The 24,324-nt window shown below is 31.3% G+C and overlaps 1 long non-coding RNA gene across 1 annotated transcript in view; it reads right to left on the minus strand.

The window, feature by feature from the left end:
- The window catches only part of LOC129225802 (uncharacterized), a 229,288-nt gene that overhangs the window by 32,756 nt on the left and 172,208 nt on the right, over window positions 1–24,324 (minus strand). The window contains exon 4 of the long non-coding RNA XR_008580750.1: window positions 16,029–16,095. This is a non-coding gene — a long non-coding RNA (uncharacterized LOC129225802). The remainder of the gene's footprint in view (window positions 1–16,028; window positions 16,096–24,324) is intronic.

Raw genomic sequence — 24,324 nt, forward strand, 5'->3', positions numbered from 1 at the left:
TTTAGCATAAATAATATTCTTTGAAAATGAAATTGAAATGCGTTTTCTACCGTGCAAAATGGTCTCCAACAAAGAACGGCACGTGAACGATGCTGAATCTGTTCGAATTACTTTAAAACACGTAAAAGATATGAACTAAGTGAACAGTATATGAAAGTAAAGAGTAGTATTAGAATAAGGTATTTAATAATTGTTATTCTGACATTTAATCACCAAGAATTAATTACCTAATTACTAAGAACAAATGTACTGCAGTCAGGGCCACAGAGAGCCAAGGAGGGCCCCCTGTCATTTATGTCGCCGGGTCCCCTCTGCCTCCCCTCGAAAAAAAAAGAGAAGAAAAAGAAAAGAAAAGAAGGAAAAAAGGGGGAAGAACAGAAAAGGGGGAAAGACCAGAAAAGAGGGAAAATAAGAAAAAATGGGGAGAGGGCGGACAAATCAAAACTGCTTACTATAAAACAATTAACTCTATTTTAAGTGCCACAGCAGAGTAAATACCAAATGAGTAAGTTTTACTTAATCATTACGTTTTCTCTTACTCGGAGTGTCCCCCCCCCCCTTTTTTTTTTCTCTCTCCCTTTCTTTTTCTTTCTTTCTTTTTTTTTTGCGTAAGTGTCACCGCTCCCCCCCCCCAAGGCACGGGTTCTAGTTTCCAACTAGGCTGACATGACCTCTCGCCGAGCATGACTGCAGTAATAAAGTAAAGGCCAGTATGTCGAAATAAGATTTTGAGATATTAGAAGAAAAGCGTTTTGTATTCCATACTAAACGATAGGGAAAAGTTGGAATTTGACGCATTTTTGGTGCTTTATTTTCATCAGAAGCCAAATAAACAAGTTTGTAGAATATAGCTAACGTACAATAGATAAAAGAAATGCAGAATGCAAAAAAGTGAAAAATTTGCAGTTACTGCGCTTTCCCTGCCCACGGCAATATACACGGGTTATTTTCACGAAAATAATAAAAATCATGTTCGACATTATAACAACTCTAGTGGTTAACAAAATCAAGCACAAATTAGCCAAGTAATTGCAGACACTTGTTTCGGGGTTTCAAGAAACGCAGTCTGAACTTCGGACTGAAAAGTCAACCAAGAAACGCAACAAGGTGGAACAGAAAACAGTTTAAATAGTGAGCATTGGTGATTTGATATTTCTGACACAGTTGAGTTTCGTTTATGAGTTTAAATGTTTTTCTCCAACGAATCATAGTTTTTTTTCATTGATTTTATAAATTATTTGTGCATTAAAGTGTACCTGGTTTGCTTAGAGTTCATGACTTTTTTAATAGACTTGTACCTAATATTATTTTAAACTTAACAGCTTGAATAAGTACATCATCAAACAAACCTATATTTACTTGAACCAATCAGTTATACAAATTGTTATGACAATTTATTTAACAATAGTCGCAAACAGTCCCAGTCTCCCCTACAATAGGGGAAGGTTGCCGTCAATGGACCACATAACAGTTTTCGATTTTTTTAGAAAGGAAATTCAACTCAAATTTCAAGTTATTTATAGGAACAATTTCTCAGTATATTTCTTTTTCAATAATAATATTCTCTTTCATGATAAATATACACAATAAAGAATGAAAATTAAATATAAATATTTTAGCATGTGGTCCATTCATGGTTACCGGTTGCTATGGATGGACCATCGAGTTTCCATCGATGGACCACATTCTCAAATTAAAAAATTAGTGCGTAACTTACAAATATTTATAATAGGTGATCAATAAACACTACAAATGACAATAAATTATAGAAAAAATAAATTGATTTTCTAAAATGTTTTATTTTCGGATAAGAGGAACATAAAAAAAAAGCACTCACTCAACACACAGCAGTTGCCATCACACCTCGTTCACCACTTGATATTTTCCCAACCTGTGCAACACAGTTCTTAGCTAATATCTTTTCAACCTCTGAAATTCTTTCATGTTCTGTCTATATGGTATAAAAGTATAACGTGTGTAAGGGTGGCAAATCATGTCCCAAGATTATAGTCCTTGCCAAATAAAACCTGAGCATCAAACTGCGAAAAAAAGAAGCACCTAAGATTCAAAAAAAAAAAAAAAATGTGTTGTCGTCTGCTTACTCCGGTTACGGATAGATAAATGTTCCTTCAAAATACCGTAACTTTTTCTAGATTTCTCTTTCTTAAATCTCCATAAAACAAAGTTTTAGGTCCATTAATTAAATACAATGTAATTGAAATGGGAGAAAGATCTCATAGGTTCTTAATAGAAGAAGTGGTAACGTGTTCAAAGAAGAAAAAAAAATCGCCCTCAAAGCACCCGCAAGATTCTTTAAAAGAAAAGAGAAAAGTTGATGGAGTTCGTTATCTTCTGCTGAATCTTCTTTAAAGAACTAAATAAACTTAAACTGCTTTTCTTTTGCTAAAGACAAAAATAAAGTTTGAAAAAAAAAGTGAGAAAGCTCTTGACTATTTACCTAAGCGGAACTCTTGAATAATTCAATAGCTTCCCCGTATAGAGAGACAGTTCATTACCGGATTCAACTTCTCAGACATCTATAAATTAAATTTAAGGCCCTTCCATCTAAGGAGAGGAATAAAAAATCAAAATACATATAAAAACCCAAACCCATTTGCTATACGTATGGCCAGCAACGCACTTTTCAGTGCAAAACATTCATTAGTTTTGATATTCTCTGGAAACACTTACGGTTATTGCCAGATACCGGTAAATATATATTTCCCAAACAAAGAAAGCGCTATTCCGTAATAGAAGCCATATTTTGCCGACCTATTTTTGCATTAAAGTGACCGGAGTGTCTTATATTTATTTATCCACGCTTAGGCTAAAGCTACATAGAAGCACAAGAGGTGGATAGCCATAAATTGTTCATAAAGTAATGTGTTTAGGGGCAGCCAGGATTGGCGCTGGCTAATGTAAAGTACGTGTGAAGGTAAAAAGAATGAGTCTTATAACTGCAGAGACGTGAGCTGTTGCCACTGTTTTAAGCCCGAAGACTACTTCCTGCAGGTTTTTTTTTTAAGGCTATTTGTGCTGTGAAAGGATTTTAAAATAAATATGAATATAAACAGAGAGATGCTTAAATGTTTTATTCAACAACTGCGAGGTGGAAGTTTGGTGAATTATGTTTGACTTTTGATTCATATTTTTATGGGTGCTACTTTTTTGAACAAGCGAGGGCATTAAATTTATAATTTTTAAAGTATCAAAACTAGGTGTTTGTTTCTGCCGAGGATCATGTTTTGTAAAGAGTTTTTAAGATCAATTCTAGAAACCTATTTCTTTTGCATCGCGTTCAAAATTTATTTATTTATTTATTTATTTATTTATTTATTTTTTACTAATGTCAAAACACAAACAGGTAGCTTAAAATTTTATTAATAACTAAAACATGGCAGCTGATTTTCCAATGTTTCAATCAAAAATCGTATTTTGCCTTCAAACAGTTTACAAAATTCATCTATTAACAGATGTGTTAAAACTATGTTTTTAAACGTTTTAATAGGACGGTCTGTGTACAATTAAATATTTTTATCTAAAGCTACTGATTAACAAGAAAGCCCTTTTTGTTGGTCATAACGAATAATAAATAACATAGAACAAGGAAATATTTTTTATTTTCAAATATTTTGATTTTTAATTAATTTTTTAAAATGTCCAATTTTTTAAACAAGTCGTGTTTTTTATGACGTCACCAGTGATGAACTTAGGCGTGTACTCCATTCGCGCGCTGAATGCTTATATTTCACGTTTCGCAATTTTCTATTTTAGAATTTTAAATCTTGATTTAGGAACTTAAAGAAAAATAGGAACTAGTAGTAGTTTAATGTCTTTGCTCGACTAATTTACAGAAGTGGGCCAAAATATTATTTTGCCGACTGGGCCAAAGTCAGCCAGTCCGCCCCTGTATATATATGTTTGTATATATATATATATATATATATATATATATATATATATATATATATATATATATATATATATATATATATATATATTTTAATCAGAAACATTTTTACGATTCTGCGTCAAGTATTTTTTGGGGGAATTTAAATTGAGGAAAGTGTGCAAACCACGTGAATAAAAACACCCAGACAGGGAAAAGCACAGCATTTTCTAGTCTTTTTCTTTTCGGAAATGTGTAGCTCGAAGTTGTACTTCTGCAAATTCATCAAGAAAAATTATATTGAAAAATTTATCAAAAAATAATTTACAAGCTGTTCATTTTGTGTGTGTAGGAGGAGGGGTTCATTCATTGGTTTATCTACTCTACTTGATTTTCGAATCAACATTAAAGTTTGTGTATAATCACTGAAGTGGTAAAAACACTTGTTATCTATCATCATCAAAAATAAACTGTAAATATGTAACACTCATTCGTATAAGCTTCAATAGCTCATACGACTCCCCTATGCATATAAGCATTGCTTTATTTCTACTCACAAATACATTGATAATTTCGTTTTTCATGTATCCTTAAGTTTCATTTAAAAGGAGAACAAAATTCTAAATCGAAACCCGCTATTTTAGATTGATAGAATTCTAAAACTTAATCTTTGCCGAAACTCCCCGGAAAACTCGCATGTAACTGTATATATTGCGTACAAATTTAGATAAAAAACGCAGTAAACTTAAATCCCAGCTTTGAGGAGAAAGAAGAAAATCCTGACGGTAAAATAAATTTCCTTGTTACCCAAGGTTTTTCTCATTTCGTATTTCATTTCTCCTTCTTAACGGATAACAATCCCTATCAAGGGATGGAAGAGAAATAAAGAAGAAAAAAAAAATGCAAGAAAACTGAGACTGCGCCATGCAAAGCGCAAAGAAGGATTGTGGAGGGATGACGGGGGTGGACTTAGGATTGACAGCTTCTTTTCCATTCTATTTACAATCCAGAAAAACGCAATTTTCTCCGTCCAACATGCTTACGCCTGGTATTTTCTAGTTTTCCTGTTAAAAAGCAACGGTCGGGCTCGAAGATATTTATTCTAACTTTAATCTGTTCCCCGCGAGGTGATTTTTTTTCTCATTTATTTATTTACTTATACTTTTTTTCCTACTGGACGAGAATTATGAATAAACCAGCTTCGCGAAGAATTACCAAGGATAGGAGTTTACCTTTTTTTTCTCCTCGGCACATCGTTCCCTATCCTTTTAACTGGAGTCGTTTCTTTGCAGATTGTGCCTCGTGACGAGGTAGTGAGTGCGCATGCGCCTCAATCTCATGAAATCGACTCTTGCGCTTCTTTTGCCTGAGGTGAGACGGAAATTATTTTGCATAATTAGGCATATCATTTGCGCTGTTGGAACTTTATTCAGCAACAAGTATTTCATTCGAGTACTCCGTCGAAAGATGGGAAATTTTTCTGGTCGCCAGTGATAAGAAGAAGTAAACTTATTAGTCACCACTTCTTTCTTACATTTTTTGCAAACAAAAAAGAGTAACTAAACAAAAAAAAAAAAAAAATAATAATAAAATAAAAAATATTAATTTGAATTTTGACCTCTTGAATTCAAATTATATTTTTCGCAATCACGAGTGTGTGTATGTAGGTGTATGTGTTTATGTGTGTGTGGGGGGTATGTGTGTTTGTGTTTAGGGGATATGTGTGTTTGTGTGTAGGGGGTATGTGTATGTGTGTGTAGGCTCGTGTGTTTATGTCTGTGTGCAGGTATGAGTGTGTGGGTAGTTGTGAGTATGAGTGTTTGTGTGGGGGGGAATGTGTATGTGTGTGTGTAGGCATATGTGTTTGTGTCTGTGTGCAGGCATAAGTGTGTGGGTAGTTGTGTATGCATGTGTAGGTGTTTGTATGTATGCGTGTGTGTATGTGTTTGAGTGTGTGTATGTGTTTGTGTGTGTGTGTGTTTGTGTATGTGTGCAGGCGTATGGATGTGTGTGTTTGTGTGTGTGTGTACTTGCGTGTGTGTATGCGTGTAAGTGTAGGATACTGACGCATCCTGGAGACGGTTTTCGCTAGAGGAGCAGCATCGTGAGGCGGCCGGTCGACGGTGATGCTGCAGAGGGTGCTGGCGGGAAAATAAAATGATAGGACCTCAAAACAGTCAAATGAAAGCAATAAGCAATCGTGATTGCTCAAAAAATCGAATTGCTTCTAAACAATATTTCTTTTAAATTTAAATGCTGTACCTCAAATTCACACTAGCATTAATCATTTAACAGAAGAGCATAAAAATTGTTTGTTTGGTGCATAAAACATTTGAGACTTGAGCTCTTATTCCACCGGTAAAAATAATGAAGTTTTTTTTTTTTTTGTCTGGAGGTTTTTGTCAAATGTTGGAAATTGCGCTCTTATAACACTGGTAAATATTATAAAGATTTTGTTTTTAAAATAATTTCGTTGTTATGTCTCAATGTGGAATAAGAATCTGCATTCAATATACCAAACCTGAAAACTGCCTCTTTTGGACTTAGTCAGCTTAGCCCTGAGGTAGAGAGATCAGTATAACTAATTAATGGTTATAACGTTTATTGATAACGCAGGTGGAGTTGAGGAGAACGGCGATCGAGTGGTGAATGATACTAATATTTCTGGTTGCCGCTTTTTAAAATATAGTCTCCACGTGGCGAGTGGTGACCGCTAATCTCGACTTTTATGTCGCACGACATAAAACTTAAATAACAAAAAGTACTATGTTTTAAACCAGCGATTCTCAGCCGGTGGACCGGCAGCGGTCCGTATAAAAATTTGACCGGTCCTCGGAGATTTTTGCTCGTCCAAGTTAAAATAATTGCCTTTCTCAAAAAAAAAAAAAAAAAGAAAGAAAGAAAGCGAAACACCACGATAATAGAACACAAATATCCTATACGACATCTTTTACTTTCATTCTGTGATTAATCTTTCTTACTTTTCTACAATGTTTTTTACTTTTGCATAATTGTTAAAATAATTACTTATATTTTTCTTAATAATTTTTGTAACATTTCTTAAACATGAAGAATTATTTTTTTAAATAAATTTCTTTTATTTTTATTTCTATTATATGTTGTAAAAAAGGAAAAAACTCTTTTTCGTTCGCAAAATTTTTTTGCAAGTACGCGACTACCAAAGAGAGAGATTTTGTTAGGCAAAAAAAAGAAAAAGAAAGAAAATGGGAAAAAACCTCACAGGTCCGTAAAAAAATTTAAAAATCACGGGTTTTTAGCAATTTGCAATGCAGGGATTCTTTTTTTTTTTTTTGGAAAAAAAGGGGAAAAAAGGTGAAAAAGGTAGGGGAAGGTACATAACAGTTTTTGATTTTTTTTTGGGGGGGGAGGAAATCCAACATAAATTTCACGTTAGTTATAGGAAAAATTTCTCACTATATTTCTCTTTTAATAATAATATTCACTTTCATGATAAATATATATAACAAAGAATGAAAATTAAAAATAAATATTTTAACACGTGGTCCATTCATGGCTACCGGTTGCTATGGATGGACCACATTCTCAAATTAAAAAATCAATATGTAACTTACAAGTATTTATAACCGGTGATCAATAAACACTAAACATAACTACAAGTTATAGAAAAATAGATTTATTTTCTAAAATGTTTTATTTTTGGATAAGAGGAACGTAAAAAATTCCCAGCACTCACGCAACTTACAGCTGTAGTCATCACACCTCGTTCCCCACTTGATATTTTTCCAGCCTTTGCAACACTGTTCTTAGCTAATATCTTTTCAACCTCTTTTGAACTGTTGAGAATTTCGTTAAATCGATTTCGAAAATTATCGTTCGACGCAAGATTGTACTTGCTCTCTAAAATGTCAGAGAACATATTGACCGTTTTATTACTGAAACCAGAAGCTTAAGTCTCAAACTACCAGAGAATATAGTACTAACAGATTTTTTTGTCTTAATTAAATCTGTGGGACATGTTATTTTTCTCAGACTCTTGAAAGAACGATTCCCCCAATTTTTCGGAAGTAATTCCAAAACCGATTTCAAAATACGATTCACTAATCATATTCCTAGTTCGGAGGGCTTATCTCCTAAATTTCTAATAAATGACTTATGTAACAACAAACCGATTTTATCTTCCATCCGACTGTTTAGTCTTTCAAAACTCAATATTATTAGCAACTTCGTTACAGTCTAACCACCATTTCTATAATCTACTGTAGCACGTTATATAATCTCACTTATCCACTAGCCATATTTTACTAATTTTTGCATTTCTCTGGAACAGCAAAAGAATTTGAAGCTGCATTATTATGTTTTAAAATTTTAATCCATTTTATAAAAAAAATTAACTTGAAATTATAATAAAGTATGAGTTTTCATGAATTACTGAGACTATTTTTTTTCATTATGATATTTATTTTTAAATAATTGAACAATTTTCAAAGGTAATTTAGCTGAAGTTACAACAATATTTGAGATTTTCCATGAATGAATCACTTTGTCAGGTGGTCCATTCGTGAAAACACCTAACGGTCCAATGATAGCAACTGCGTCATTGTGAATATTCTTATAGGTGTTACTGTTGTGACGAATCATGATGAAACATGAAGTATGGGGTATTGTACTTGAAAAGGCACTCTTTTAAGTCAGTGTTCACGTTTAATTGATCAGTGATATTCAAAGCATGTTATAACTAAATGAAAATCTCAATAATTAGTAAGCTAATGGTAGATATCTTTTCCGACCGATTAACCATATGATGAAAGAATTTAAGCTACTTGACGACTCTGCAGTTGATTGTTTTCAGACAAAAGAAGGTACTAAAACTGATTTTACGTCTGCACAAACTCTGGTACAGGAAACATCTTTACGGTCTAGTCGTGGAACCGGTTCATTGACGGCAACCTTCCCCTATGTATCAGGGAGATAAATTAAATACAAAGATTTGTGGAATTGTATAGTTATATTAGTACTACACAAGCATTTGCCTTCAAACGTTCTCACACAACTGTCACTACTTTTGTAAAAAATTATTTCAAATTTGATTAGGCGTCCGCACAAACTCTGGTATAGGAAATATCTTCATGGTCTAGTCATGGGGCCGGTTTATTGACTTCAACCTTCCTCTATATCTTGGAAGCATAAAAGAAAATTTATTTTCACATCAGAAAACCAGCCTCTGATGGAAAATCAATTTATTGAATGAAATAGTTTTAAGTTAGTTCTCTTAATCTCCTAGTTTCAACAATAGTAAGTCTTAAGGAGGTTTTGGATGCACTAAGGCTGCTAAAAACTAAAAAAAAAAAAGCGAATCAAAGTTATCCTTGATTCAAAATCTTTTTTTTTACTTTTAATGTAATATTTAAGTGTAAAATATACAGTTCCAGAAACGCATTATATAGTCTTCTAATTTTTACAAACTATGTGAACATACAAATAATGAAATTAATCTAGTTGGCCCTTAAGCCCATATCATTTACATTTCTTCTCGCTGAAACACGCGCGTGCTGTTTAGAACACGGAACTCACACTTCCCTACCTTTTTTACCCTCCTCCTCTCACCTTTTCGAACTTCCTTTTTCTCTCCCTCCCTGACCCCTCTTTCGATCTCCCTTCACGCAAACTTTCGTCTTTTTAGAGGGCTTTTTACGCAACTTTTTTATATGCATATATTTAACACTCAGTAGGCTGCTCTTAGAGAATGCCATATGGATCAAGCAGGCGTTAGGCCAGTAAGTAAAAAAATATATATATATATTGGGTGTAAAAAAAAAGGTGTCGGGAAAGAAAAACTACAAGAGGACTTTTCAGTGATATTTATAAGAGACGGTGTTATAACACTTCCCGTTGCTGTACCCTTCTTTACGGTCGGTGACCTTTGAAGAAATATCATTTATCACATGGCGTGTGCCGTACGACAAAACTTAACATCAATTTTTTTCCACCTCTGAAATTTCTTTCCTAGTCGAGTTTGGTGAGATTTGTGTTTCGAATACTTCAGAAGTTTTCAGCTTTAAAAATATGAAAATTCTTTTAAATGTATTTGTGAATTTACGAAAGTTTGAAAAAAAAATCAACTTTTTCGCACAACTATCTTTTGTATGATGGTTTACGAATTTATACATTCATTAAAGGGTGACTTTACGGCTGAACAAATTTATCATCTATTTATCATTCTGTGAAACAGTTAATGTGCATTGAAAAAACTTAATTACAGTGCTGGCCAAATTACTAGACTAAAGAGTTTTTTTGTTTTTTGTGCACTATTTGCACTAAAATACTATTTATTTTACTGTTAAAGTACAGTACATATTGTACAGTGATTATTACGATATTTTAGCATAATTTAATGTTTGCGGGTGGCAGCACTTCTGCTTTGTTTATGTTCTTTGTTTATCTACCTACCAGGGACATAACCTCATCAGCTTAAACAATTCACTAGTTCTTTTTATTAGTGTGTTCTGTTATATTTAAAGTTAGTTTTAGGTAATTAGTGAGTATGTGTATGTGAGTATATATAATAGTGATTATAAACAATTTTTTACTTCCTTTTTTAAAAAGATAAGAAATGGTGTAAACCTTGTGAAAAGTATGCCAAAAAGACTTAAAATGCTGATCAAGAACAAGGGAATGCATACTAATTAATCTTTTTTAACATGGAGTTGCTTTAAACCACTAAAACTAAAAATATTCTTGGACAATTTTCATGTTCTTCAAAAAATTATACACGCGTATCTAAGTTTTACTTTTTATTCGGCAATTTAAACACTATTAATAAACAATACAATACACAATACACAATATAAATAAACAATAAAATATTAGATAATTATTTCACTGTTCGTTAATGTGTCACTCATTATGTAATCAATAAAGAATTTGCTTTTAAAACAGTCTTAGTCAAATAATTTGGCCAGCACTGTAAGATCCAGTACAATTCCGTACGCTGACCAAGGATGGTGTGAAGTATAGGGATTAATTGTCAATTGAGTACAACAGGAAGCCGAGCAAGTAAAACGATAGCCGTCATAAGGGAGAAAAGCAGTGCATTACATTGTCGTGGGAACGCAAAGCGCAGTAACTGCAAATTTTTCATTTTTCTTTATTTTTTTTTTTTCCCCTTTCTTTCTCAAAAAAATTTTTACTACAAAAAATGTGTTTTTTTTTCTTTTTGAAGTATCATAGAATTTGTCGAAATTTTTCTTCACATATTTTCGTTTTTTTTTTTTTTTTTTTATTGAATTAATATTGTTTAAATTGCTGAATAAACAGTAAAACTTAGATATGTGTGTATATTTTTTTGAAAAAATTGAAAATTGTCCAAGAATATTTTCAGTTTTAGTGATTTAAACCAACTTTATGTTAAAAAAAGATTAATTAAATTTTAAAAAAATGATATTTAAGTTATAATTTTGCTTGTTAAAAAGATTGTGAATCAGTGTAGAAAATTTCAAAACTCTAAACTGTTTAATAGTTTTTTTTCTCGAAATGTGTCCCTTAAGCAGTTACATATCCAACTATTTAACGAAGCCTTGATTTTTCTTAAATGAACTTGGTGCAAACAGAACGGCTACAGAAAAAAATCAAAAAATAATTTAATTGGAAAAGGTATGACATTTTTTCAATTAAACATTCTTAAATCTTAAGCATTAAAATTAAAAAAAGAACGAATGATACAGATGCATTAAAACCTAGTTAGAAGTATTTGTTTTCAAAATTCGTATTATTTGACCTTCTCACCTGGGAAGAAGGTAAAAACAAACAAACAAACAGGTAGGCAAAAACTTAAAGACAGAAAAGCTGTATTATTTACCGATGTTAAAGTATGTTCTGTATTATTAGAGAAAAGACAAAGAATACCTAGTTTACGATATTAATGTAATTATTGCCTTCTTCCACGATTGAAACGAACAAAATTCTTTATTTTGGAATTAATTTCAGCATTTTCTTTTAGCCTATTTTCCTGCAGAAAAAAAGAGGGGGGGGGAGAAACCTAAGAAATCTTTTCTAGCATTAAACTAGTTACTTCCTTTTCCAAAAAAGGAAGTATTGTATTCGCGAAAAAATTTCGCTCAAAATTCGGCATTAACTTCCATTTTGCTCACCCCCGAATTAATGTTGAGTTTTTTTTCAACCCGACCACACGCGGATAAGTGCCTAAGAACGTATAAATACTCGAAATATCCATTCTGACATTCCACGAATTAATTACAACGACTTTTCTCGTGACGTCCGTATGTACGCATGTATGTATGTATGTGCGTATGTGCGGATGTGTGTATGTGCGTATGTATGTCGCATAACTCAAGAACAGTATGTCCTAGAAAGTTGAAATTTGGTACGTAGACTCCTAGTGGGGTCTAGATAAGCACCTCCCCTTTTGGTTGCATTCGGGTGTTTCTAAAGGGGTCTTTTGTCACTTTTTTGGTTGAAATAATTGTTAATTTCGATGTATACTCAAGTGGTGTTATAATTTTGCGGACACTTGGCAATATATCGCCAGTTTTTTGGTCGCCAAGTTTTGTCGCCAGCTAGGCGACAAATTTGGCGATTTTTTTTTAAAAAATCTGGTTTCAATTTGGCCATTGTTGGTGATATTTAGAGAGTAAACTATTGAATCACATTAATTTTGCCAACAATGGGGAAATGACATTAAATTGGAGTAAAAGGAATTCATGTGATGCACACATCAGCTCGTTTATAACTAATTGCGTATCATTTTTGACGTGACGCGATACGCTAAAAACACTTTTTTTGACGTGAAGAACATCCAGCAGTCTGTAAAATGTTTAGCAAATTCCATCTATCAAGGTCAATTGGAGAGTTATATAACATTCAAACACAGATTTTAAATATTATCTCCTAAATTTCAGGAAAAAAAAACTAATTTTTCGTACACATTTCAATTTGCAGCAATTTTGTTTTTGAATTTTGTTTAAAAGTGCAAATAATAATTTCATTCTTAGTTTTCATAATCCTTTTTTTTTTTTTTTTTTGATGTTCTTTCGCGTAAAAGTGAAAAACAAAAGATAAAGGTATGAAAGAGGACTGAATGCATAGTTAAAATATCGCTAATATTTCGGAACAAAGTTTTATATAAATACTCAATACTGATACTGTCAATACTGAAAAAAAGAAAGTGAGATTTTGAGATGTCTGTTGGTCTGTCTGTCACCCTTTCCTTAATAATTTTTGAGGGAAAAGCCCAATTCGGATAAGCTTTCTTCTTCCGGAAGATCTTGGTGAAGATATCACATTACTCCCCGTTTCATTTTTTGATTTGAACAATTTTTCGTTAAATTTCAAATAGTTCATAAAACAATTGCGCTTAGTGGGAAATTTAAGGAAAGCATATATTCTGAACTATAAAACGGGTTTCCATCGAGCAAACTTTAAAGGTAGCACACGTAACCATTAAACGTTTTAAAATGGTGGCCACAACATTAACAACCGCTTTACAACGTTTTTGAAATGAAGTGTGCTTCCTGGGTTTGTTGCAAAAAAGGCTTGACGAAAAAGTTTCTTTTATCCATTTATAGGGAATTTTTTGAATAATTCAAAAACAAAATGTTACACTGAAACCTACGAGAAATATTCAAACTATTTTATCTATAAAAAAAATTAACAATACTAAAATTAGTTTTAGAACCAGAAAATTGAGAAAATTGTGCATATTGAATACTTTTAGTTTTCGGTTTTAAAAAATAGAAAAAACTATTGATGACAAGAAGTTCCGTCCAGAACTAAACATATCAACTTTTAAGTACCTGACCAATATTCTCAAAATTAGCTAAAATCGTAAATTATTTCAGTCGTAACTTTTTAACATTTTAACCGGATTTCTAGAAATAAAATATGCCTTTCTCATCTGAAGAAATAGATGAGTAAAAAATAAATAAACGAACAAATAAAGAAGTAGCACCTTTTAAACAAAGAAGCGAATACATTTTTTTTCCACTAAAAAAAGGAATATTTTATCGCTTTAAAAAAGGAAAAAAAAAAGAAAAAGAATAAGCTCATTCAAATAAATTATGTCCGAAAAAAAATCGTTTTTTTTCTCTCCTGTTGCCAAAACGTAATTAAAAAAACAATAAATGTACTTTTAAAATAAATGAAAAACAACAAAATGTCAACTTAATAAGAAATCATTTTCCTTATCAAAAAAAAGAGGAAAAATAATAAATAAATAAATAAATAAAAATAAAAATAAATAAATAAAATCTGCACACATCTTTATGTATAAACATAAAGGACTCCGAATTTCTCCACCAAACACTGAATACATCAATAAAAGTTTTAGTGAATAAAAACAAATCATATCAACAATGAATATTTCAAAATAAAAACCATGGCCTCGGAGTCGGAGTCAATCTCACTTTGGGGTAAAAGAGTCAGTTTCGGGAGTCAAAGGTTTTTGGTTGTTTCCTCATTAATTAAGACCCACCGGTTCTTTGGACCGTAGGCAGAAAATCTTCCATGGGATATTTTTTCGCGCTTTCCAATGAAAATAAATTTGAGACAATACAATCTTATTTCATGTAGAAAGATACATTTTTGGGTCTTAAAATAAATTTTCGAATAACAAAAATCTTTTCATTCAATGTTTTCTCAAATGATCTATTAACCTCTCCAACACTAACCAACACAAAATAAAAATTTCAACGATATCGGTCCAGTAGTTTCCGAGTTTTCCTCAGAAGTGCACATTTGGAGTTAGGTTTTTTTTTTTATTTATGTAAAGATTTGTGTATCTTTATTTGTTGCTAAAATATTAATTTAAGTTATCAATCTAGTCCTTTATAAATTAAAAAATAATCATAAGGTGTTTCTCCCAATGAATCGTTTAGTTTTAAATTTCCTTAAACATCCTATTTAAAACTGAAAATTAAAAAAAAACTTTTAAAAAAGTATGAAAATATGTTATTTTTAAAGCTCTTTCAATAAGTCTAGAATAAATTACAGAATGAGAAGTCGCAAAGAGGATGTAAAGAAAAGGTTCTTCAACAATTTGTTCTCCAGTAAAAAAAAAGAGAGAGAGAGAGATTCAGGCACGGAGAGAGAAAAACCGTGTTTTCTAAAGATAAGTTTCGGTATCCTGGAACCCGGAAATAAAAGCGACTATCCGGAAGCTACCAGGTTTAGATCTTAAGAATTGAAAGCAAAAGAAAAAAAAAGTGTAGCACAAAAAATATTAGGTGTGTCGATTCAGGAGCCTTGGGAAGGAACAAAATCTCAAAGCTGGGACACTGACCTTGAGGAGCAGGTAAGAAAAGGGGAGGGAGGGGGGGGGGACTGGGTGCGTCTCAATTCAAGGTTTCCTCCTCCTCCGAGAAAGGTGCAGGCGGTAGATAGGAACTTATTTTTTATACAGATATAAGTGGGGTGGTTATTCCCTGAAGTTCAGGGTGAAGGAAGGAACGATATTTTATACCGTGTTTCCGGTATAAGAGTTTGTTGACCTTTAGTGTACCGGGCGATTTTAAATTAAGGAATTTTTCTCTGTGCAATTACCAGAACATAAAATCGCTAAATAGTTATTTCGTTGAAAAAGAAAAAAAAATGTAAATTTAAAATGTTAAAATGTTACTTTTTTTGCTGTTAAAATCTCATTCAGTTACAAGTGGAATTATTCCAAATTTATATTTGCACACATGCTTTTAATTTTGAGGTTTAATTACAGGTAAGTAAAAATATAGTTATACAGAGCTTCATATTAAAATTCAAATTTTGTTCGTGGTTAAAAAAAATATTTTTATTAATTCCTTTTTACTTTTATTTAATAAACTAATTTATTTGCTTAATAAATTGAGTTGCAACATTCTTTTAGCAATATTTTGGCACAAGTCATCTAAATTAGTAAATGTTATAGGTAAGAGACTACAAGCTGGAAAAAAATGATTTTAAGCAGTTTTTGAATGAATTACAATCAAAAAGTTAAATATGAGTTAAAAATCTGAAAGAAAAAAGTAATTATGGTTATAGATTATTTTAGAGCAAAATTTCATTATAGAGCAGCGTCACAAATTATGCATTTATCAAATGATTTCAAATTAAAAAAAAAACAGCGTGAAATAACAATTTAGTTCTGATTTCAATAAGAATGTATAATACGTACTGGAGAAATGTTCGCATATTCCCTTGTTACCTTCTTTGCTAAGAACACTTTTCTGTTGTGTTTTCATCTGTTAAAAAAATAAATAAATAAATAAACCTGCGAGGAAGTTTAAAGCATACATAAATCTTGAAACTAAAATATCAGGAGTAAGAGGAGTGATTTATTTATTTTTATTTTTATTTTATTTTAGTCTATTTATTATTTTTTTTTTTATTTGTTGATTTGTTTCGTGAGTATTTTTTTCTGAAAAATATACATTTCAGAACTTGTTATTAAGTAAAAAGTTTAAACATTGCATACAGAAGAAAGTGCAGCATGCACATGCTTCGAGTTGATAAGAATGCTCAAAACGTTTTCGATGCAGAAAACATTTTGAGAGTTAAGTGTTAAATACCATTTACCTAATATGTCTTCAACGCCTACTCCCCCTCCCCTCTCCCCTCGTCTTGAACGTGCATTAAATTTTGGTTACTGAGTTGCTAAAGAACAGAAATCAAGTCTGAAGAGATACATAAATATTAGTTATTAAGACTTAACTTGATTATCTAATAATAGCAGTTTAAGAAGTTTGCTTTTAAAATACCGAATAGCAGTTAAATTTTAAGGAAAAACTCAGCATATTTTCATAGTTATTTCCTTAAAATCCTAACGAAAGAGAAATATTTTTCTCTGCGGTTGTCAAAAATACTAAATGATTTTACAAATTTAGAAGCTCAAACAAAACACTTCAATGCGTCAAATACAACTTTCATGTTAATAGTTAAACTGAAATATATTTAAAGCTATGTAAGTAAAATCCTATGATTTCTTTGAATTCTTATAGCTGTTACTTTTTCAATTGATTAGTAAGCAAACTGAAGACTGGAAAAATGTTTTCTCAGCAGATCAACCAGAAAATTTAAGTAGCGCCATCTATTGAGTGATTGTAAAGCATTCCCAATTCTCAGAGTTCTTACATAAAAGGGTCATTCTTCAACAAGTGTAACTTTTCTGTCACACGCCTTTTACAGTTAAGATTTTAATGAACAATTCATTTAACAATGCTTTTTAATTTCATCAAAAATATATCTATTTAAACCTGCTAACAATTTTTTAATAATAATTTTTATTTTAGTATATTTTTTGGTTCACAACATGTGAACTCTTCCCTCCGTGGCATGTCTCACACCTTGTGTGACTGCTTATGTTGCTTTATAACTTGTTTTATTAAAAGTATATACTTATTTATTTATTATTCCTTTTACAAGTGACTCAAATACTAATTGTTTAAGTATATTTAATTTTTTAATATTGCGTGTTCGTTTTAGTAGGACAAGAAGTAATGTCACACAATAAATTGTCACCTCCATTACCTAAACGCAAAATGCCATTCCTCATTAACATGTGGCAGTAATGACATCAAATTTTATTTTTCATGATACAAGAGAGCCCCCTTGTTTATTTTCAACCATAGTTGAAGTTGTGAGATTTTTGTGGAAGAACAAGAAGATAGATTTTGCTTTAAAAACTTAGTCTGGTTATTCTGACTTCTCACCTCCGTGAACTTGAATTTCAGGGATGTAAATTAATACAAAAAAGAAGTGAATATGTTTTTATATGCTTAACATGTGCAGATTCTAACAACGAAGAAAAAAAATTTCCCTGAGAAGTGTATCCATTAGGCTTATATTAATAGAAATTCCTAACCTCCGTGACTGACCTTATCAATGTCATTATTTCTGAGGTGAAAATAAATGATGGAGGGAAAATACATCAATCTTAGGCACTCTATCAAAATATAAATTGCCAGTATATTCTCAAATTTACTAAATACTATATTTTAACACGCATTTGAACTAAAAGGCCAACTAATAATTTAACCGTACTTTAACTGAAAGAGCTCAATACTAGAGTCCCAATAATCATTAAAATAGCTCATTGTTGCGCAATTAACAAAATTACTTTTTGATATTAAATTGACCTCGATTTCTAAACATTATTATTGTTTTTTTAATTATTTCCGTAAAAAAGGCATTTATTTATTTATTTTTATGTATGAGTAAAATGAGTGGAACTTAGCTTGATCATTGCTTATGGTTATTTCTAGTAGGTAGCACTTTCATATAAGAATGAAAAAAAAAGAGAACAAAAGGTTTCAAAATTGAAAAATATTTGTGTTTAAAAATTACACTTTCTGGAGAATGACCCAAAAGCAGGAATAATTCACTAAGAAATTTGCAAAATGTATTTAAATGCTATTATGAAGAATGATTGAAATAATGGCATAAAAACATTCTTTGATTTAAAGTGAAATTGTAGCGTTTGACTACTATCAAACTGTTTTGTGTTCTTAATACTGTTTTTAATATTGAATATTCCCTGTCATTCCAATGATTTGCTATGATCACATAATGCAGAAATTTTAGTTCATGTAGTTTTTCAAAGAAATAAATGTGTAACAACAGTTTTGATTTAACTATGTTGTTACAGTTCAATTTTCATTTTATTTTCATTTTGCTTTCTAATTCGATTTTTTATTTTTTTCTCTTTTTGTATTTTCAAGTAAATGCTAATACTTTTTAAATGAAACTAGTTAAAGAAAGATTGCCTGCGGTTAATATAAAGTAAAAAAAAAAAAAGATTATGATTTTAATAATCGGCCAAAAATAAAATCTAAATAGATTTTTTGTTCAAAAATGTTTTGAATAAAATGATTTCGTATGTCTTGTGTTTCCCTGGAATGAACAAATTAGATGGTGAATTCCAGGAAAAAGAAGACATGACACTTGAATTTTAAAAATTAATATTCTGTCACTTGCCATATACCATTTTCTTCAGAAGTAAATAAGTTTCTTGAATCTTGACCTGTTTTTCCCAAATAGTTTGATGACTTTTAGAAAATCAAGAGCAAAATCAAGTTTTCTCTTTGTTTTTACAGAGCAAAAAATGTATGTTTTGTTACATATTGTAACTTCAATAAACTTGTGAGCAGCATGTAATATTTAGGTTAACTTTTATGTTTTGAATGTCTAATTAAACTTTTTGGTAAGTAATTTAAAATTCTTCTTTTTTTTTTTTTTTTTTGAGCATGAAATAGGTCAATTGACAATATGACAATTTGATGTCCTTCCGTTACCAAAATACTACATCTCAGTTAGTTCACCAAGAACCTATTGTGTATAGAAACTAATGTTTATTTATTTATTTTTTTTATGCAAAGCAGAATTATGTCCCTTGTCAATGAGACATAGTTAGAATTTTAATATAGATTTAATTTATATGGTTTTTAATGGTAACGGAAGGACGAAAAAATACGGTAACGGAAGGACATTTAACTATGAGCTGGTAGAGGGTAAAATTTTAGAATGATAGTACGAAAAAAACAAAAACTATTATTTAAAGTTGTTAGTCCCATTTAAAACATATATATGAGCAATATTTGTACAAAAATTATGAGTGCTTTCATTTAAAAATTTATCTTTTATTTATCCTTTTTAACTATTTCGTGATTTTATTTTTTCTATGGTATGTGATGAAAATCACGAAAACTATACTTAAAACTCCTAAGCCTGTGAAAATGATTTTGGTATAACATGTTTGTAACATGACAAGCCAATTCAAGCAGAAGCATTTGCTTAAAAATTTGAAATTTATATTAGAACAATACGATATTTTGAAACTGCTTTCAGATTTATTGCCACGAGTCACAGGAAAGGACTGTTGAGAGCTTTGATTTAACTGTTAAACGTACAGCGAAGACATCAATAAATTCATTCATCAACTTTTAAAAAGATGGAGAAAACATGATCCAAAAATATCCATTCTCATCTTGACACACAAAATATACGCTAATTGAATCCTGTAATAAGTTATGTTATTGAATATAGTAAGTACTTCCCCAAATTGAAGGAGATTTCACCTTAAAGTCAACAGACTGACTTTGAAAGTCAATAAATAATGTTGAAAATGAAGATACAGCTGAATCAAAAACACCAAATCATAAGAATATGCCAAAGCATTCATTAACATTTGGACAAGTTTTGCTAGTTGGATGGAAGGGAAAGAAATTAACAAAGAGCAATGTTGCACAAGTACTTCATATAGAAGATGAAGAAAGAGAAGTATCATGTTTGAAAATGCGTAATAATGCGGGAGTGATCTTCTTGTTTGCTGAGAAAGAAGATAAATATTCGGTGGGTTATCATAAAATTATTGAGTATTTAAAGAATTCAGAATTGTAACAGTTGGCTCAGGCATTAGATATCATTCTTTCAGACTGCTGTATTAGCTGAATAAATATTTGTAAGGTGAAATTTAAAAGATTAATTGTTTTGAACTTCTTGTCCTTCCGTTACCCTTAACAAATACATAATTCATATGTTTAAAATAATATTTTTCTAAAACTAGTGGTCAAATTGTAATGTATGAACAGTCCCGCATGTGCTCTAATTTTTATAGAATTTTACCCTTGATAGTTTAGCTGAAATTTTGGGAGAACATGATAGCGTAAAAATCATGTCGCAAAAATGTCCTTCCGTTACCGTTTTTTAAACTTCAATTAAAAAAAAAAAAATTACTAACAAAAAATTCTTACCTTTCGCTGTTTTATCAACTTACTATGATGTGTATGAAAGTCTATGCATCAATTTTTGAAAAGATATATATTTTGATATGCTCACAGACACAAATGCATCGATTTTTTTGTAAAACCGTCCTTCCGTTACCGCTGGAATTCACCAGAACCAGTATTGCGGTAAATAGTTTTGTGTTTTCGTTTATGAATATTTCTGAAGGAAGTGTGAATATCTTAAATTAATATTTTTTGAGAAACCAGCTAATAGCGTTTGGCAAATGTGAGTGCTGCTTTTCGAACACTTACTTTGCTAAAACCTTAAATAACTTCATTTTATGATATATTTATTTTTATTTAATTATTCATTTATTTTTTTAGCTTTTATGATTTTTTTCTCCCAGAAAATAAAGTTGAATTTGTACGCGGATCTAAATCTAAGACAGAATTTAATGCTGCTACAGATATACGTAGCTATGTTAACATGACTTTAACATTATCTGAGTCTCTGGCAGCAGTATACATATATTGGATATAAATACTTGACATCGTTAAGTGAAATTTGAGATTTCGAGTTCCATGAATTTCATTCAGGAATAAGGGAATGACTATACCTCCGATGGATCTCCCAAAGATAGTGACCTCCAATGATAAATATTGATTTATGAAACAGGTTTCTGATTGATTTTTTTCCCGTTTTTTTTTTTTTTTTTTGGTTCTTTTCTCTTCCCAATTTTTCCTCTCTTTTTTTCAATTTAATTTCGTTTTATTTCTCCTAGTCTTTCCACCCTTTTAATGTCCTTTCTTTTCTTGTTTACTTTCTTTCTTTCTTTTTTTCCCCTCTAGAAGTTCTCACCCATCGAATTCTACTGGGAGGCGAGAAAGCACAGGATGAGACGAATTTTTTTTTTTTTTTTAATCTCTTTATTTATTTATATTTTTGCCAACCTATCGCCACCGGAAATAAAAACAAAATTGCTACCATATTTTAGTTTTTTTTTCTGAAATTAATTAGTTATTTTATGTACTCTTCTTAATATATGGTGAAGTAGTTATTTGAAAAAAGTTACTGCACGGGATTATACTTTTATTGTACACTGTTTAAAAAATCCTGAAATTTTTCGGTGAAAGTTACTGGCATCCATGTTGCCAGTAACTTTTACTGTAAAATCCTCTTTTACTGTAAAATGTTCAGGGAGAATAAACGATAGTTAAAAAACGCAAAATGTGAATTGCAGGTTCGATTTTGGGGCTTTCGGATTGGCATGTGACTTTGCTGCCCACCATACGAGTTGAGACACATCGAGTGAGGGGAAATACGGTGTTATGTGTTTTGCACTGTAAGTCACGTGGTGTATCAATTAGCGCTGCAATCGTTTATTTTTCTCGGTACAATTTACTGTAATGTTTTTCTGTACTGTAAACACTCAATTTTACAGTAATATTTACCATAAAAGTTTTCTGGTTTTTTAACAGTGTACCATAATATTTAAGGAAGTCATAACCACTTTAAGTTTTTTTTTTTTTTTCAAGAAATATTGTAAATTACTTAAATGCTCTAAAAGATAATGCTTAAACCAGGTTAAGCAAAGACAAATATGCAAATGTATGAAGAAATAAAAGAAAAACGAATCGCTTCGTTAAAATTATTTATTTACTTCTTTATTTCGTTTTATTATTGTTATTCCTCACTTTTTTTAGTATGAGATATAGATGGTAACTTTCGGGAATGGTTTTAGTACTGCATTATAGGGTGCTTTTTTAAATTTTTTGTCGTGCAATAGCTCGTTTTAGAAAATAATAAGCACTTGAGTTCGAAGTTTTATTTTTAGGAAACTACATAAATTACTTAAACATTCTGAAAGCTCAGTAGGTTTATGCTGAAAATAGTTTAAGTAAATGCATATGTGCAAACTCTCATAAAATAAATGAAAAAGAATCACTCACTTGCTTTATTTTTTTACCATTATTATTTTTTATTTAAGTCGTGTCAAGTGTGTGTTGAACAATAAAATTTAAATAAATAAAAAATAATAAAATTTCCCGTCAATGTGAAGAAAAGAGATATTTTATGACCCAAAATTTAAATTTCGACATCTTTTAATTACAAAAATTCAGCCATTATTATTAGACGTAAACATTTCGTTTCGCGAATTTTCTGACGAAAATTCCCCTATGTTAATTCCTGGTCATCAAAGGACCTGTGTGTCAAATTCAGCAAAGACATAATGTCAAGTGTGGATTTATTTGAAATATACACACACGCGCATACATACAGCCATTTATACTGCCGTGTACAGGTAAACGACAGTATCTGCAGAAATGAGTTTTCGAGATATTTAAAGAAATGTGTGGTGGATTCAATACTAACAATAGGAAGCTGCTGGAATTAGACGTTTTTTTTCGTGTTTTTTTTTTTTTTTTTCATCGGAAAACAAATAAGCGAGCTTGCACAATAAAGACAACGTACAATACATGACAAAAATGCAAAGAAATGAAAAATTAAAAATTTTTGCAGTTACTGCCCTTTACCTGCACATGGCAGTATATACATATAGATTGAATGGGGTTGTTTCCTTCAGTCAAAAGTACTACTTTTAGTCACTGAAGTTGATAGAATGAACAGCAAAAATAACACAGAGCGAGGAAAATCTTGAATTTTCCCAATAGTTATTTTTTAATTAATTTTTTTAAACATCCGATTTTTCAAACAAGGCGTGGTCTTTATGACGTCACAAATGATGAGCTTAGCCGCGTATTCCACTGGCGCGCTGAATGCTTACGCTTGCTGTCTAACACATTTCCATGTTATGATAACTCAAAAGCGAATTAAATATTGTGCTCTACGCTTGCTATCACCATCATCGTTGCCATTACACGAGAATAAAGAAATGAATTAAATATTGTTCTCTTCGCTAGTGGCAACAGTGAAAGGCAGTTCATCATTTGTAATGTCATGCGCAGAAGCGTAAAAAAATTAAATTGAGTCTGCGCACCTGCTTAAATAATTTTTTAAAAATAGTAAACTTTGTCAAATTATTTAAAAAATGGCCAGATCCTATGTTTTTAAGCATGCTCTTTCAGAAAGAAAAATACTTTTAAAATTTTGGAAACGACCACATTATTTATTTTATGTACAGAAAAGACTCGCGTTAAAAAATAAAAAAAATAAAAAAATAATAAAAAGATAAGAAAAACAACAACCTAGATCGGAGATTTATTTTCATCGAATTGAGAATCAAAAGAAGATAACCCCAGAGGATGGTTAAGTTTAAGTGCACACCTCTGACAAATTCCTGGAGCCCGCGCTGCGAGAGCGCTCTCAATCACGGTCCGAAGCAAAAACGAAAATGCGACGCGAATCCGAAAGAAAGAGTACATAAAACATATACAAAGAGATATTTTCCGCGAGAAGTCTTCAACTGGCCTTCTTACTCAAGAGACCGTAAACCCTGGGACGAAACGATTATAAATGAATGCGAAACTTCGGCTGCGCTCTTTATCTTAGGGCCCTTTCCTCCCCCGAGATCCCGAAGTGTAAAATGCGTGAGAGAGAATTCCACTTGAAGAATTTGAACTATATATAATGCGCAATATTCCATTGATTTTTATTTAATGCTGCGCGAAAATGCTCATCTTGGCATGAAGACGAGAGAACTGTGCAAAATAAGCCAGTAATCCCAAATGTTATTGCTGCGTCGCCCGGCTTTGCACAGTCTACCTCGAAAATAAAAGTTATGTCGAGTG

This window comes from Uloborus diversus, chromosome 7 (assembly GCF_026930045.1).
Source record: "Uloborus diversus isolate 005 chromosome 7, Udiv.v.3.1, whole genome shotgun sequence".
In the NCBI taxonomy this organism is placed as follows: domain Eukaryota; kingdom Metazoa; phylum Arthropoda; class Arachnida; order Araneae; family Uloboridae; genus Uloborus; species Uloborus diversus.